The sequence below is a fragment of the Pan troglodytes genome, chromosome 10 (genome assembly GCF_028858775.2).
Source record: "Pan troglodytes isolate AG18354 chromosome 10, NHGRI_mPanTro3-v2.0_pri, whole genome shotgun sequence".
NCBI classification, from domain to species: Eukaryota; Metazoa; Chordata; class Mammalia; order Primates; family Hominidae; genus Pan; species Pan troglodytes.
In genome coordinates, this window is record NC_072408.2 from 131725593 (window position 1) to 131736287 (window position 10695).

The window sequence follows — 10695 nt, forward strand, 5'->3', positions numbered from 1 at the left end:
CTGGTCCTGTAGGGCCTTGTAGCCTTCGCAGAGGAAGTTGCATTTTTTGTGTATGCATTGGGAAGAAACAGTTGATGGGGTTTAAGCAGGGATGGGGCAGGAGTCGTGTACAAGTTTTAAGGCAATCCCTGGCTGCTTTGCAGAGAGATTCAAGGATGAGCTGAAAGTCTCTATATTGAGAAGTTTTGCTCATCATAATCCGAAAGGAAGGGGAAGAAAACAGTTTGGCAGTTCACCAACAAGTTAAACATACAGGGAGTCTCTCTGAACCTATTCTGGTTCAGGGTCTGCTTGATTGAAACAAAAAAACGAAAAGAAAAAGAATCAAGTTATACATAGCATCACTATATGACCCAGGAATTCCACTCCTAGGCATACATCCAAGAGAACTGAAGACAGGCACTCAAACAAACACCTGTTTATGCATGTTCATAGCAGCAGTATTCATAACAGCAAAAAGCAAAAATACACATCACATAATACTCATTCACTTTTAACCATTTAAAAAACTATTTGGGAGACAACTCAAATACCCATCAATGGATGACAAAATGTGGCCTGTCCATACCATGGAATATGATTCAGCCATAAAAAGAAATGAAATATTGGCTGGCCATGGTGGCTTATACCTCTAATCTCAGCACTTTGGGAGTCTGAGGCAGGAGGATCACTTGAGGTCAAGAGTTAGAGACCAGCCTGGCCAACATAGAGAGACCCCATCTCAAAAAAAGAATTTTTTTTTTTAACACTGATACATACTACACCATGGATGAACCTTGAAAACCTGACGCTAAGTGAGAGAATTCAGGGCCAGGCACAATGGCTCACGCCTGTAATCCCAGCACTTTGGGAGGCTGAGGTGGGCAGATCACCTGAGGTCAGGAGTTCAAGACCATCCTGGCCAACATGGCAAAACCCCGTCTCTACTAAAAGTACAAACAAATTAACTAGGCATAGTGGCAGGCGCCTGTAGTCCCAGCTACTCCGGAGGCTGAGGCAAGAGAATCACTTGAACCCGGGAGGCGGAGGCTGCAGTAAGCTGAGATCACACCACTGCACTCCAGCCTGGGCGACAGAGCAAGACTCTGTCTCAAAAAAAAAAAGAAGTGAGAGAAGCCAGATACAAAAGGCCACACAGTGCAAGATTCCATTTATAGGAAATCTCCAGAGTAAGCATATCCATAGACAGAACACAGAGGGGCTCACGCCTGTTATCTCAGCGCTTTGGAAGGCTGAGGCAGGAGGATTGTTTGAGGCCAGAAATTTGAGGCTGCAGTGAGCTATGATTGCACCACTACACTCCAGCCCAGATGGCAGATCAAGACCCTGTCTGAAAAAAAAAGAACAAGAGACAGAAAACAGATTGGTGTTCACCAGGGACTGGGGAGAGGGGGAAATAGGAGGTGACTACTAATGGGTACAGGGGTTTCCTTTGGGAATGAAGGAATGTTCTGGAACTAGATGGAGGAGGTGGTTGCATAACATTGTGAATGTCCTAAATGCCACTGAACTGTACACTCAAAATGGTTAAAATGGTGAATTTTTTTTAATGGCGAGTTCTGTGTTATGAGTATTTTACCACAATTTTTAAAGGACGGAGGAGATGGAGGGGTGCGGAGATGGAGGGGTGCAGGGACGGTGTGGGGAACGGTGGTGCCACCTGCGGGTACCACGCTCGGTGCCCACTTCCTTTAGGTGATGCCAGCACCCGGCTAGGAGCGAGTCACCTCCCCACTCCCCCTTGTGGCTGCCTTATGTTTTTTGTGGTGGCCTTGGAGAGAACTGGGGTACCAGGACAGCCTGCATACGCTTGAGAGATGCTCTGGCTTTTGGCCATGGACTCTCAATTTAGGTTCGGTAACATTTCACCAGGGCCCTTGCCAGCCCCTAACTCAGCGTGGTGCCTGTGAGCACGCACAGAAACCTCCCCACGCTGGGAGGGGGCAGTGCTCCACCATCTGGGAACATTTTAGAAGCCCCCCAAATGGAAGACTCAACAATTGTTTCCTGTTTCTGCCTGCTTTCTAAACATTTTTCCACGTCTTACCACCATGCACATAGTTTTTAACCATTTCATCCATTTGTGTGTGTGACACTAAGGGCATTCACATTGCTGTGCAGCCGTTGCCACCATTCATCTCCAGAACAGTTTCGTCTTCCCAAACTGAAACTCGGTCCCCATTTTCATCCTTCAAAACTACAACTCCATACCCATTAACCCATTTCCTGTTTAGAAAAAAAAAAAGTGCAGTTTGCTGCCAGCACTCATTTAATTTTACATAAACACGCTCTTTGAGGCTGAAGCAAATGTGACTGATTTTCAATGTGAAAATAAAATATAAAAACTGTTCTTGGCTGGGCACAGTGGCTCATGCTTGTAATCACAGCACTTTGGGAGCCCGAGGCTGGTGGATTGCTTGAGGTCAGGAGTTCAAGACCAGCCTGACCAACGTGGTGAAACCCCGTCTCTACTCAAAATACAAAAATTAGCCAGTTGTGGTGGCACATGCCTGTAATCCCAGCTACTCGGGAGGCTAAGGCAGGAGAATTGCTTGAACCCGAGAGGTGGAGGTTGCAGTGAGCTGAGATCGTGCCACTGAATTCCAGCCTGGGTGACAGAGCAAAGAGCTGGGATTACAGGCGTGAGCCACTGTGCCTGGTCTACACTGGTGGACTTTTAGGGTTGTTTTTTAGGGTTGTTTTCTGATTTCGGCTGTGAGCATGGGCACACCATAATTCTTTTTTTTCTTTTTTTTTTTTGGAGACAGAGTCTTGCTCTGTCGCTCAGACTGGAGTACAGTGGTGCGATCTCAGCTCACTGCAACCTCCGCCTCCCGGGTTCAAGCGATCCTCCTGCCCACCACGATGCATGCCACCATGCCCAGCTAATTTTTGTATTTTTAGTAGAGACGGGGTTTCACCATGTTGGGCAGACTGGTCTCAAACTCCTGACCTCGTGATCCACCCACCTCGGCCTCCCAAAGCGCTGGGATTACAGGTGTGAACCACTGCACCCGGCTATAATTATTTTCAATGTTACACGCTTCAGCTAAGTCACGAGGGTTGTCCCTCTGTGGCTGCATGAATCTTAGATTCCAGGAGCAAATCAGTCCATCAGCCACTGAGTTTGGGGCAAGTGAAAAAGGACAGCCCTGCTGGCCGGGTGCAGTAGCTCACACCTGTAATCCCAGCACTTTGGGAGGCCGAGGCAGCAGGATCACTTGAGCCCAGGAGTTCCAGACCAGCCCAGGCAACATAGCAAGACCCCATCTCTACAGTCCCTTATTTGTTAAATGAACAAATAAACAAACTGCACAGTTAAATGAACAAACTGCACAATTACTTTATAACAAAATTACCTTTGAGAAACATTATAATTTTTTAAACAGTGACAGCCAGGCACTCTTGCAGTTTGTCATAGCTTCTGCCATTCCATATCCAATTCCGTCTTTCTCTCTGCATCCACCATAGCTAATAATTAGCAACACAAGCTCAGTGCAAACGAGAGATGAGGCAATCATCACAAACATTAGATGCCCTCCTGGAGGGCAAAGTCTCCGCGTCCCCAGCTGAGATCCCAAGGGCTTCAAGAAGTGTTTTCCACATGGAAAGTGACTTTGTCAAGTGAAATAATCAATGAGGTCCTTATTGTGTGAGGGAACACAGAATAATTTTTAAGGTAAAACTATCACTGGGCATGGTGGCTCATACCTGTAATCCTAGCACTTTGGGAGGCTGAGTCGGGTGGATCACCTGAGGTTAGGAGTTCGAGACCAGCCTGACCAACATGGAGAAACCCCATCTCTACTAAAAATACAAAATTAGCTGGGTGTGGTGGCACATGCCTGTAATCCCAGCTACTCGGGAGGCTGAGGCAGGAGAATCACTTGAACCCGGGAGGCAGAGGTTGCAGTGAGCCAAGATCACGCCATTGCACTCCAGCCTGGGTAACAAGAGTGAAACTCCATCTCAAAAAAAAAAAAAAAAAAAGAAAGAAAACTATCATGAGATACTGTAATTCACCTAGCAGATAAATAAGCAAAGTGTGAGAAGCTCCTTGTGTTGTTAGGGTGTGAGGAAGCAGGCACTGCTGACGGCTGTTGGTAGAAGGGTAAATTTGTGTAACCTCTTTGGAGGGGAATTTGACAAAGCCTGTCTAAATTTAAAATGCATATGGCCTTTGACCCAGCAAGTTCACTTTGAGAAGTTATCTTTCAGATATATATGCACACAAGGGCAAAAATCTATGGATAAAAATAGCCAGCCGGATGCAGTGACTCACATCTGTAATCCCAGCACTTTGGGAGGCTGAGGTGTGCCAATCACTTGAGCTCCAGAGTTTGGGACCAGCCTGGGCAACATAGTGCTACTCCATCTCTATGAAAAATACAAAAATTAGCCAGGCATGGTGGTGCATGCCTGCAGTCCCATCTACTTGGAAGGCTAAGGTAGGAGAAGCACTTGAGCCTGGGAGGTCGAGGCTGCGGTGAGCTGAGATCATGCCACAGCACTCCAGCCTGGGCGACAGAGCAAGACTCTGTCTCAAAAACTAATAATAACAATAATAAATAAAATACCTGTGCTCACTTCGGCAGCACATATGCTAAAATTGGAATGATACAGAGTAGTTTAGCATGGCACCTGTTTAAATTTTAAAAAAGGAAATAGCCTTGGCTGGGTGCTGTGGTTCATGCCTATTACCCCAGCACTGTGGGAGGCCGAGGCAGGCAGATACTTGAGCCCAGGAGTTTGAGATCAGCCTGAGCAACATGGTGAAACCCCGTCTCTACACAAAACACAAAAATTAGCTGGGCATGGTGGCGCATGTCTGTAGTCCCAGCTACTTGGGAGAAAGAAGTCAGAGGAGAATCACTTGAACCCAGGAGGTGGAGGTTGCAGTGAGCTGAGATCGCACCACTGCACTCCAGCCCGGGTGACGGAGCGAGACGCCATGTCAAAAAAAAAAAAAAAAAAAAAAAAGGATGTGTACATTGAGTTTATCCAGAAGACAGATCAAAAGTAGGTGCCCTTAGGTTCCATCACCGCTGCTTTCAGCTGCCTACCCTCAAACCCATATGGCATTCTGATTGTTTTTTCAGGGTGGCGACATATTCAGCTTCAACTAATGGATTATAATTGGTCTAAACCAGTGGTTTACAAGGAGGGAAAATTTTGCCTCCCAGGGAACTTAGAAAATGTCTGGAGACTTTCTGGGTTGTCACAACTAAGGATGACTGAGGTCCACGGGATAGAGGCCAGGGATGCTGCTAAGCATCCTACAATGCACGGGACAGCCCCAAGCAAAGAATTCTCCAGGCCAATACGTCAGTCAATAGTGCTGAGTTAGAGAAACCTTGGTCTAAACCAAACATAAAAACCCTATCCCCTGCTTCACAGCCTCCTTTGCAGCTATTGACAGCCACTGGACCCAGTTCTGACCAACGAGACCTGAAGGAAGTCAGTGAACGCTTTTCTTCATAAAAGAAACTCATGTGGCTGACCCCAATCTTCTCTGCTTCTTCCTTTGAATACAGATGTGTCTGGATTTGTGGCAATAATCTTGCAACTGTGAGAGAAAGAACAACAGAATCACACCCTGACATCAGAGTCCCTTATATCCAAATCCAGATGTCATCTTCTTCCTTTTTTTTTTTTTTTTTTTTTTTTTTGAGACAGCACCTTACTCTGTCTCCCAGGCTGGAGTGCAGTGGTGCACTTATAGCTCACTGCAGCCTTGACCTACCGGGCAACCCTCCTGCCTCAGCCTCCCAAGTAGCTGGGACTACAGGCATGCACCTCTAGGCCCGGCTCTCATTCTTTTTATTGTTGTTGAAACTATAGAATCTATTTTTAAATCAGCCCAGCTAATTTTTTATTTTTTGTAGAGAAAGGGGTCTTGTTATGTTGCCAGGGATGGTCTTAAACTCCTGGCCTCAAGTGATCTTCTCACCTCGACCTCCCAAAGTGCTGAGATTACAGGCATGAGCCACCGTCCCCAGCTAGATTTCTTATGTGAGAAAATTTACATCCCCTTGTTTAAACCTCTGTAGTTTGATTTTTCCTGTAGGGTGTTTAAATACCCTCTTGTTTAAACCTCTGTAGTTTGATTTTTCTGTTTCCTAATCCGTGTACTACCACTTAGTCTAATTCTAGTTGGTGGACCAATGAGATTTCAGTTTCAGTTCTGCTTATAGGCCTGATGCTTCTCTTCTGCAGAGTAAAAAGTTAGGGGCCGGGCGCAGTGGCTGACACTTGTAATCCCAGCACTTTTGGAGGCTGAGGCAGGTGGATCGCTTGAGCCCAGGACTTTGGGACCAGCCTGGGCAACATGGCGAAACCCTGCCTCTACAAAAAATACAAAAATTAGCTGGGCATCGTGGTGCACGCCTATTAGTCCCAGCTACCTGGGAGGCTGAGGTGGGAGGATCACTTGAGCCTGGGGAAGTCGAGGCTGTAGTGAGCCATGATCTCGCCATTGCACTCTGGCCTGGGCAACAGAGTGAGACCCTGTCTCAGAAAATAATAGTAATAATACCAGTCTGGCCAATATGGTGAAACCTCATCTGTACTAAAAATACAAAAATTGGTTGGGTGTGGTGGTGCACACCTGTAATCCCAGCAACTCAGGAGGTTGAAGCATGAGAATCGCTTGAACCTGGGAGGTGGAGGTTGCAGTGAGCCGAGCCACTGCACTCCAACCTAGGTGACAGAGCGAGATTCCGTGTCAAAAAAAAAAAAAAATTAAAAAAAAATTTTAAATAATATGTTTAATTAAAAATATAAATAAAAATTCTCTTCACATTCACTTGTTTCAGGGATGGCAATCCCACCCCCAGGAGAAGATCCTGGCTAACCTTGACCTATCACTGGCCATCCCATTCCCTTTGCCAGTAAATGGTTTAAGAACAAGCATCTGCTTGGTGTCTGGAAGCATGAGAGTGCTGTTATTTCAAACTTTCAATATTTTTCTAATTCATCATTTGAGGAAAGACAACTCTTGTTCTGAGAAAAAAAAATTTAATGATTGTTTTGGCCCAAAGGAAAAGCCAAAATTCTATTTTAATATGATATTAAAAGAAAAGAACCGGCTTGGCGTAGTGGCTCACACCTGTAGTCCCAGCACTTTGGAAAGCCGAGGCGGGCGGATCACCTGAGGTCAGGAGTTTGAGACCAGCCTGACCAACATGGAGAAACCCCGTCTCTACTGAAACTACAAAATTTGCCAGGTGTGGTGGCACATGCCTGTAATCCCAGCTACTCGGGAGGCTGAGGTAGGAGAATAACTTGAACCCGGGAGGCAGAGGTTGTGGTGAGCAGAGATCATGCCACTGCACTCCAACCTGGGCAACAAGAGTGAAACTCTGTTTCATATATATATATATATATATATATATACACACACACATACATACATACATATGCTAAAATTCCTGCAAACTAACGTTAACTTTGTCTTCATTGAGAGCAGAATGGTAATAACATCATCTGGAGGTTATGATGATGTCATCTGGGTGAGAGGTAAATTTTTTTTTTCTCCTTACACTGGGCCCCACAGAAGGGGGTGAGGTTTGGCTCCAGGTTTGGGGGATATAGCTAAGGAAGGATGTCAGCTCTGGGCCAAAGACAGGAATGACCTATCAGATCCCCCAGGGAAGGAGCAGGACCCTGGAGCATTAATATCTGCGGCACACAATTGTGATTTCTCCGCGTTGCAATTTCCTTTCACTACCCCCATGTCTAGCTGTCCTAAGGAAAGAGCCAGATCCCTGAGGCAACCCAGAGAAGCCAAGTCTAAGATGTCAGAGGTCATGGGCAGAATCTCCCAAGGCAGCCAGCTGGCTGAGTGACAAATGACAACAAGCACAGATTTGTGGAGAGTGCAAGCATTCTTCAGAAACTCCCAAAAATACCAGTGAGGAGAAACTGGTAAGTGGACTTCCTCGAGGAGTCACGCACAGTGCAGAACAGACCACTGTCCCACGTGCTTGCAGGGACACGCTGGCCTCTAAACACTGGCCCACACAGCGCTGAGTCACACTTGCCCCTCCCTCTTGCCTACGGTCACTCCCCAGCCACAGTTGATGCTAACGAGCTTCGCCCTTCACTCCCGGGAGTTCGGCAGCTTTTGCACATTTTAAGATCAACTGAGAGTTTATAAATATGCCCTGTTTTTCTATGACCATCGCTATGGGAAGAGATGAATGTGTTCTAACCTGTTTCCCATCAAAACTTGTGTTCTAACCCCAAAAGGAAAAGCAGCAATAAAAACAACCAAAACATTTTTAAAAAATAGGTTCTATAGTTTCAAAAACAATAAAAAGAATAAGAGCCAAGCCTGGAGGTGCGCGCCTGTAGTCCCAGCTACTTAGGAGGCTGAGGCAAGAGGATGGCTTCAGCTGGGGAGGTTGAGGCTGCGGTGAGCTGTGATCACACCACTGCACTCCAGCCTGGGCGACAGAGGGAGACACCGTTTGTAAAAAAAAAAAAATTTTTTTTTTTGAGATGGAGTCTCCCTCTGTCACCCAGGCTGGAGTGCAGTGGCGCAATCTCGGCTCACTGCAACCTCCGCCTCCTGAGTTCAAGCGTTTCTCCTGCCTCAACCTCCCGAGTAGCTGGGATTACAGGTGCATACCACCACGCCTGGCTAATTTTTGTTTTGTTTTGTTTTGTTTCGTTTGTTTGTTTTTTTTTGAGACGGAGTCTCTCTCTGTCTCCCAGGCTGGAGTGCAGTGGTGCAATCTCGGCTCACTGCAAGCTCCGCCTCCCAGGTTCACGCCATTCTCCTGCCTCAGCCTCCCAGGTAGCTGGGACTACAGGCACCTGCCACCACGCCCAGCTAATTTTTTTTTTTTTTTTTTTTTTTGTATTTTTAGTAGAGACGGGGTTTCACCGTGTTAGCCAGGATGGTCTCAATCTCCTGAGCTCATGATCCGCCTGCCTTGGCCTCCCAAAGTGCTGGGATTACAGGCGTGAGCCACCGCTCCCGGCCTCCTCCAGCCCCATCTCTTCACATGCTTTTCCCACCTCAGTTATGCTGGTCTCCTTTCTGTTCCTCAAATATGCCCAAGTCTTCCAGCCCCAGGGCCCCCGTGCTATTTCCTGCCTCTCCACCTTCTGCAAAGCTAAGGCCCATCTTCCAGGTCTCACATAAATACTGTCTTTCCCGAAAGCCTCTTCCAATCATCCACAAGCAGGATCCCAAACTCCTCCCATTCAACCTGACAGCCTCACATAGCTCCTGTCACCATGTGTAATTTTTGCTTACTAGCAGATCAAAGAACAGAAGCAAGCCGTTTGATTGTTTCTTTTTGTTTTGTTTTGTTTTTAGACAGAGTCTCATGAGCCTCCTTACAAAATAGAAAAGTCAATGGGATTTCAGGGAAAATGGATAATCTTCGTTGGGGGCAGTCAAGGAAGGCTTTGTGGAACCTTTGAATTAGATCTTGACATTATATCTTGACAGTACTTTGAATAAATACAAATAATGTTATTTTTTTCTTAAGACTCATGCAACCGCATCTATGTAAATGAATCCGTACATAGTATTCATTCGAGTGTGAAATCAGACTTTGGGATGCTTTAAAATTTAACAATCAGGAACACTTACTCTATTTTATGGACTTAAATTTGTTGAGGTGGCAGGGAACAACTTGAGTGAAGGGTGGGACATGGCAGTGTGTATGTGGGGGAAAAAGGTGGCCAGCAGATAAGGGAAGCAGGGGACAGAGTATTTTGAGGGATTAGACCTGACCAGCTATAACAGGAAATTGAGGCTGTAGATTGAAGGATAGCTACAATGGATGTTATGGAGAAATTCCAAGTGGGGTGGAAACATGTAGCTGCAAAATTGGAAGAGCAGCTTATTCTAGGCAGAAAAGAAGAAAGTAAAAGGCATCTGAGGGGACAGTAAATTAATGCTTACTGATAAGTAAACAAGCCTCTGGAAGTAGAAAGGTAAAAGCATAAATTGCTTGGTCAACCACAACCGCTTGGGAGTGCTGCAGGCTTCATGACTAAACCAAAGTCTGTCCCTGAAGCTCCCTCTTCCGGCAGAAATAAATACTGCACACTAAGCTGGCTGACTCCTTTAATTAAAAGGTGCTTGCCAATCTCTAAACAGTATACCTGTATGGGAGTCATAATTGTAATATCTTGGTGAGGATTTTGTTGTGCTTTCAGGCAAACCATAAAAGGAACACTAATTTAAATAAATACAAACAATGTTATTTTGTTCTTAAGATTCAGGCAACCACATCTATGTAAGTGAATCCTTACATGGTATTCATTCAAGTGTGAAACCAAACTTTGGGATGCTTTAAAATTTAACAATCAGGAACAAGACTCTGTTAAAAAAAAAAAAAAAAAAGAAATGTTAGAAGTCTGTCAAACTATAAAAATATAAAGTGAAATAGCACAGTGCAGACAGACTGTACAGACCAGTGTGCTACCTTTCATGTAAAGGGGAATTACATATATTATAATTTTTTAATTATTTGTGTATATACAGTACTCACTGTATATGCATAAAGTCTGCAAGTACATGCTGGGGGGAAGGGGTGGATGGGAGACAAGGATGGAAGATTTTTTTGTTGTTTTTTTTTGGAGACTGAGTCTCGCTCTGTCACTCAGGCTGGAGGGCAGTGGCACCATCTCAGCTCACTGCAACCTCCACCTCCCAGGTTCAAGAGATTCTCC

The 10695-nt window shown here is 45.5% G+C and overlaps 1 long non-coding RNA gene and 1 pseudogene across 2 annotated transcripts in view; one reads left to right on the top strand and one right to left on the bottom strand.

Annotated features, from left to right (window-relative positions):
• The window catches only part of LOC104001729 (uncharacterized), a 42098-nt gene extending 31751 nt beyond the window's left edge, over positions 1-10347 (bottom strand). For both annotated transcript variants that reach the window (XR_010147866.1, XR_010147865.1), the window contains exons 1-3: positions 10276-10347; positions 5502-5566; positions 3360-3471 (exon numbers count right to left, since the gene is read on the bottom strand). This is a non-coding gene — a long non-coding RNA (uncharacterized LOC104001729). The remainder of the gene's footprint in view (positions 1-3359; positions 3472-5501; positions 5567-10275) is intronic.
• Positions 4580-4676, top strand: LOC112205112 (U6 spliceosomal RNA; annotated as a pseudogene).
• Positions 10348-10695: the final 348 nt, after the last annotated feature.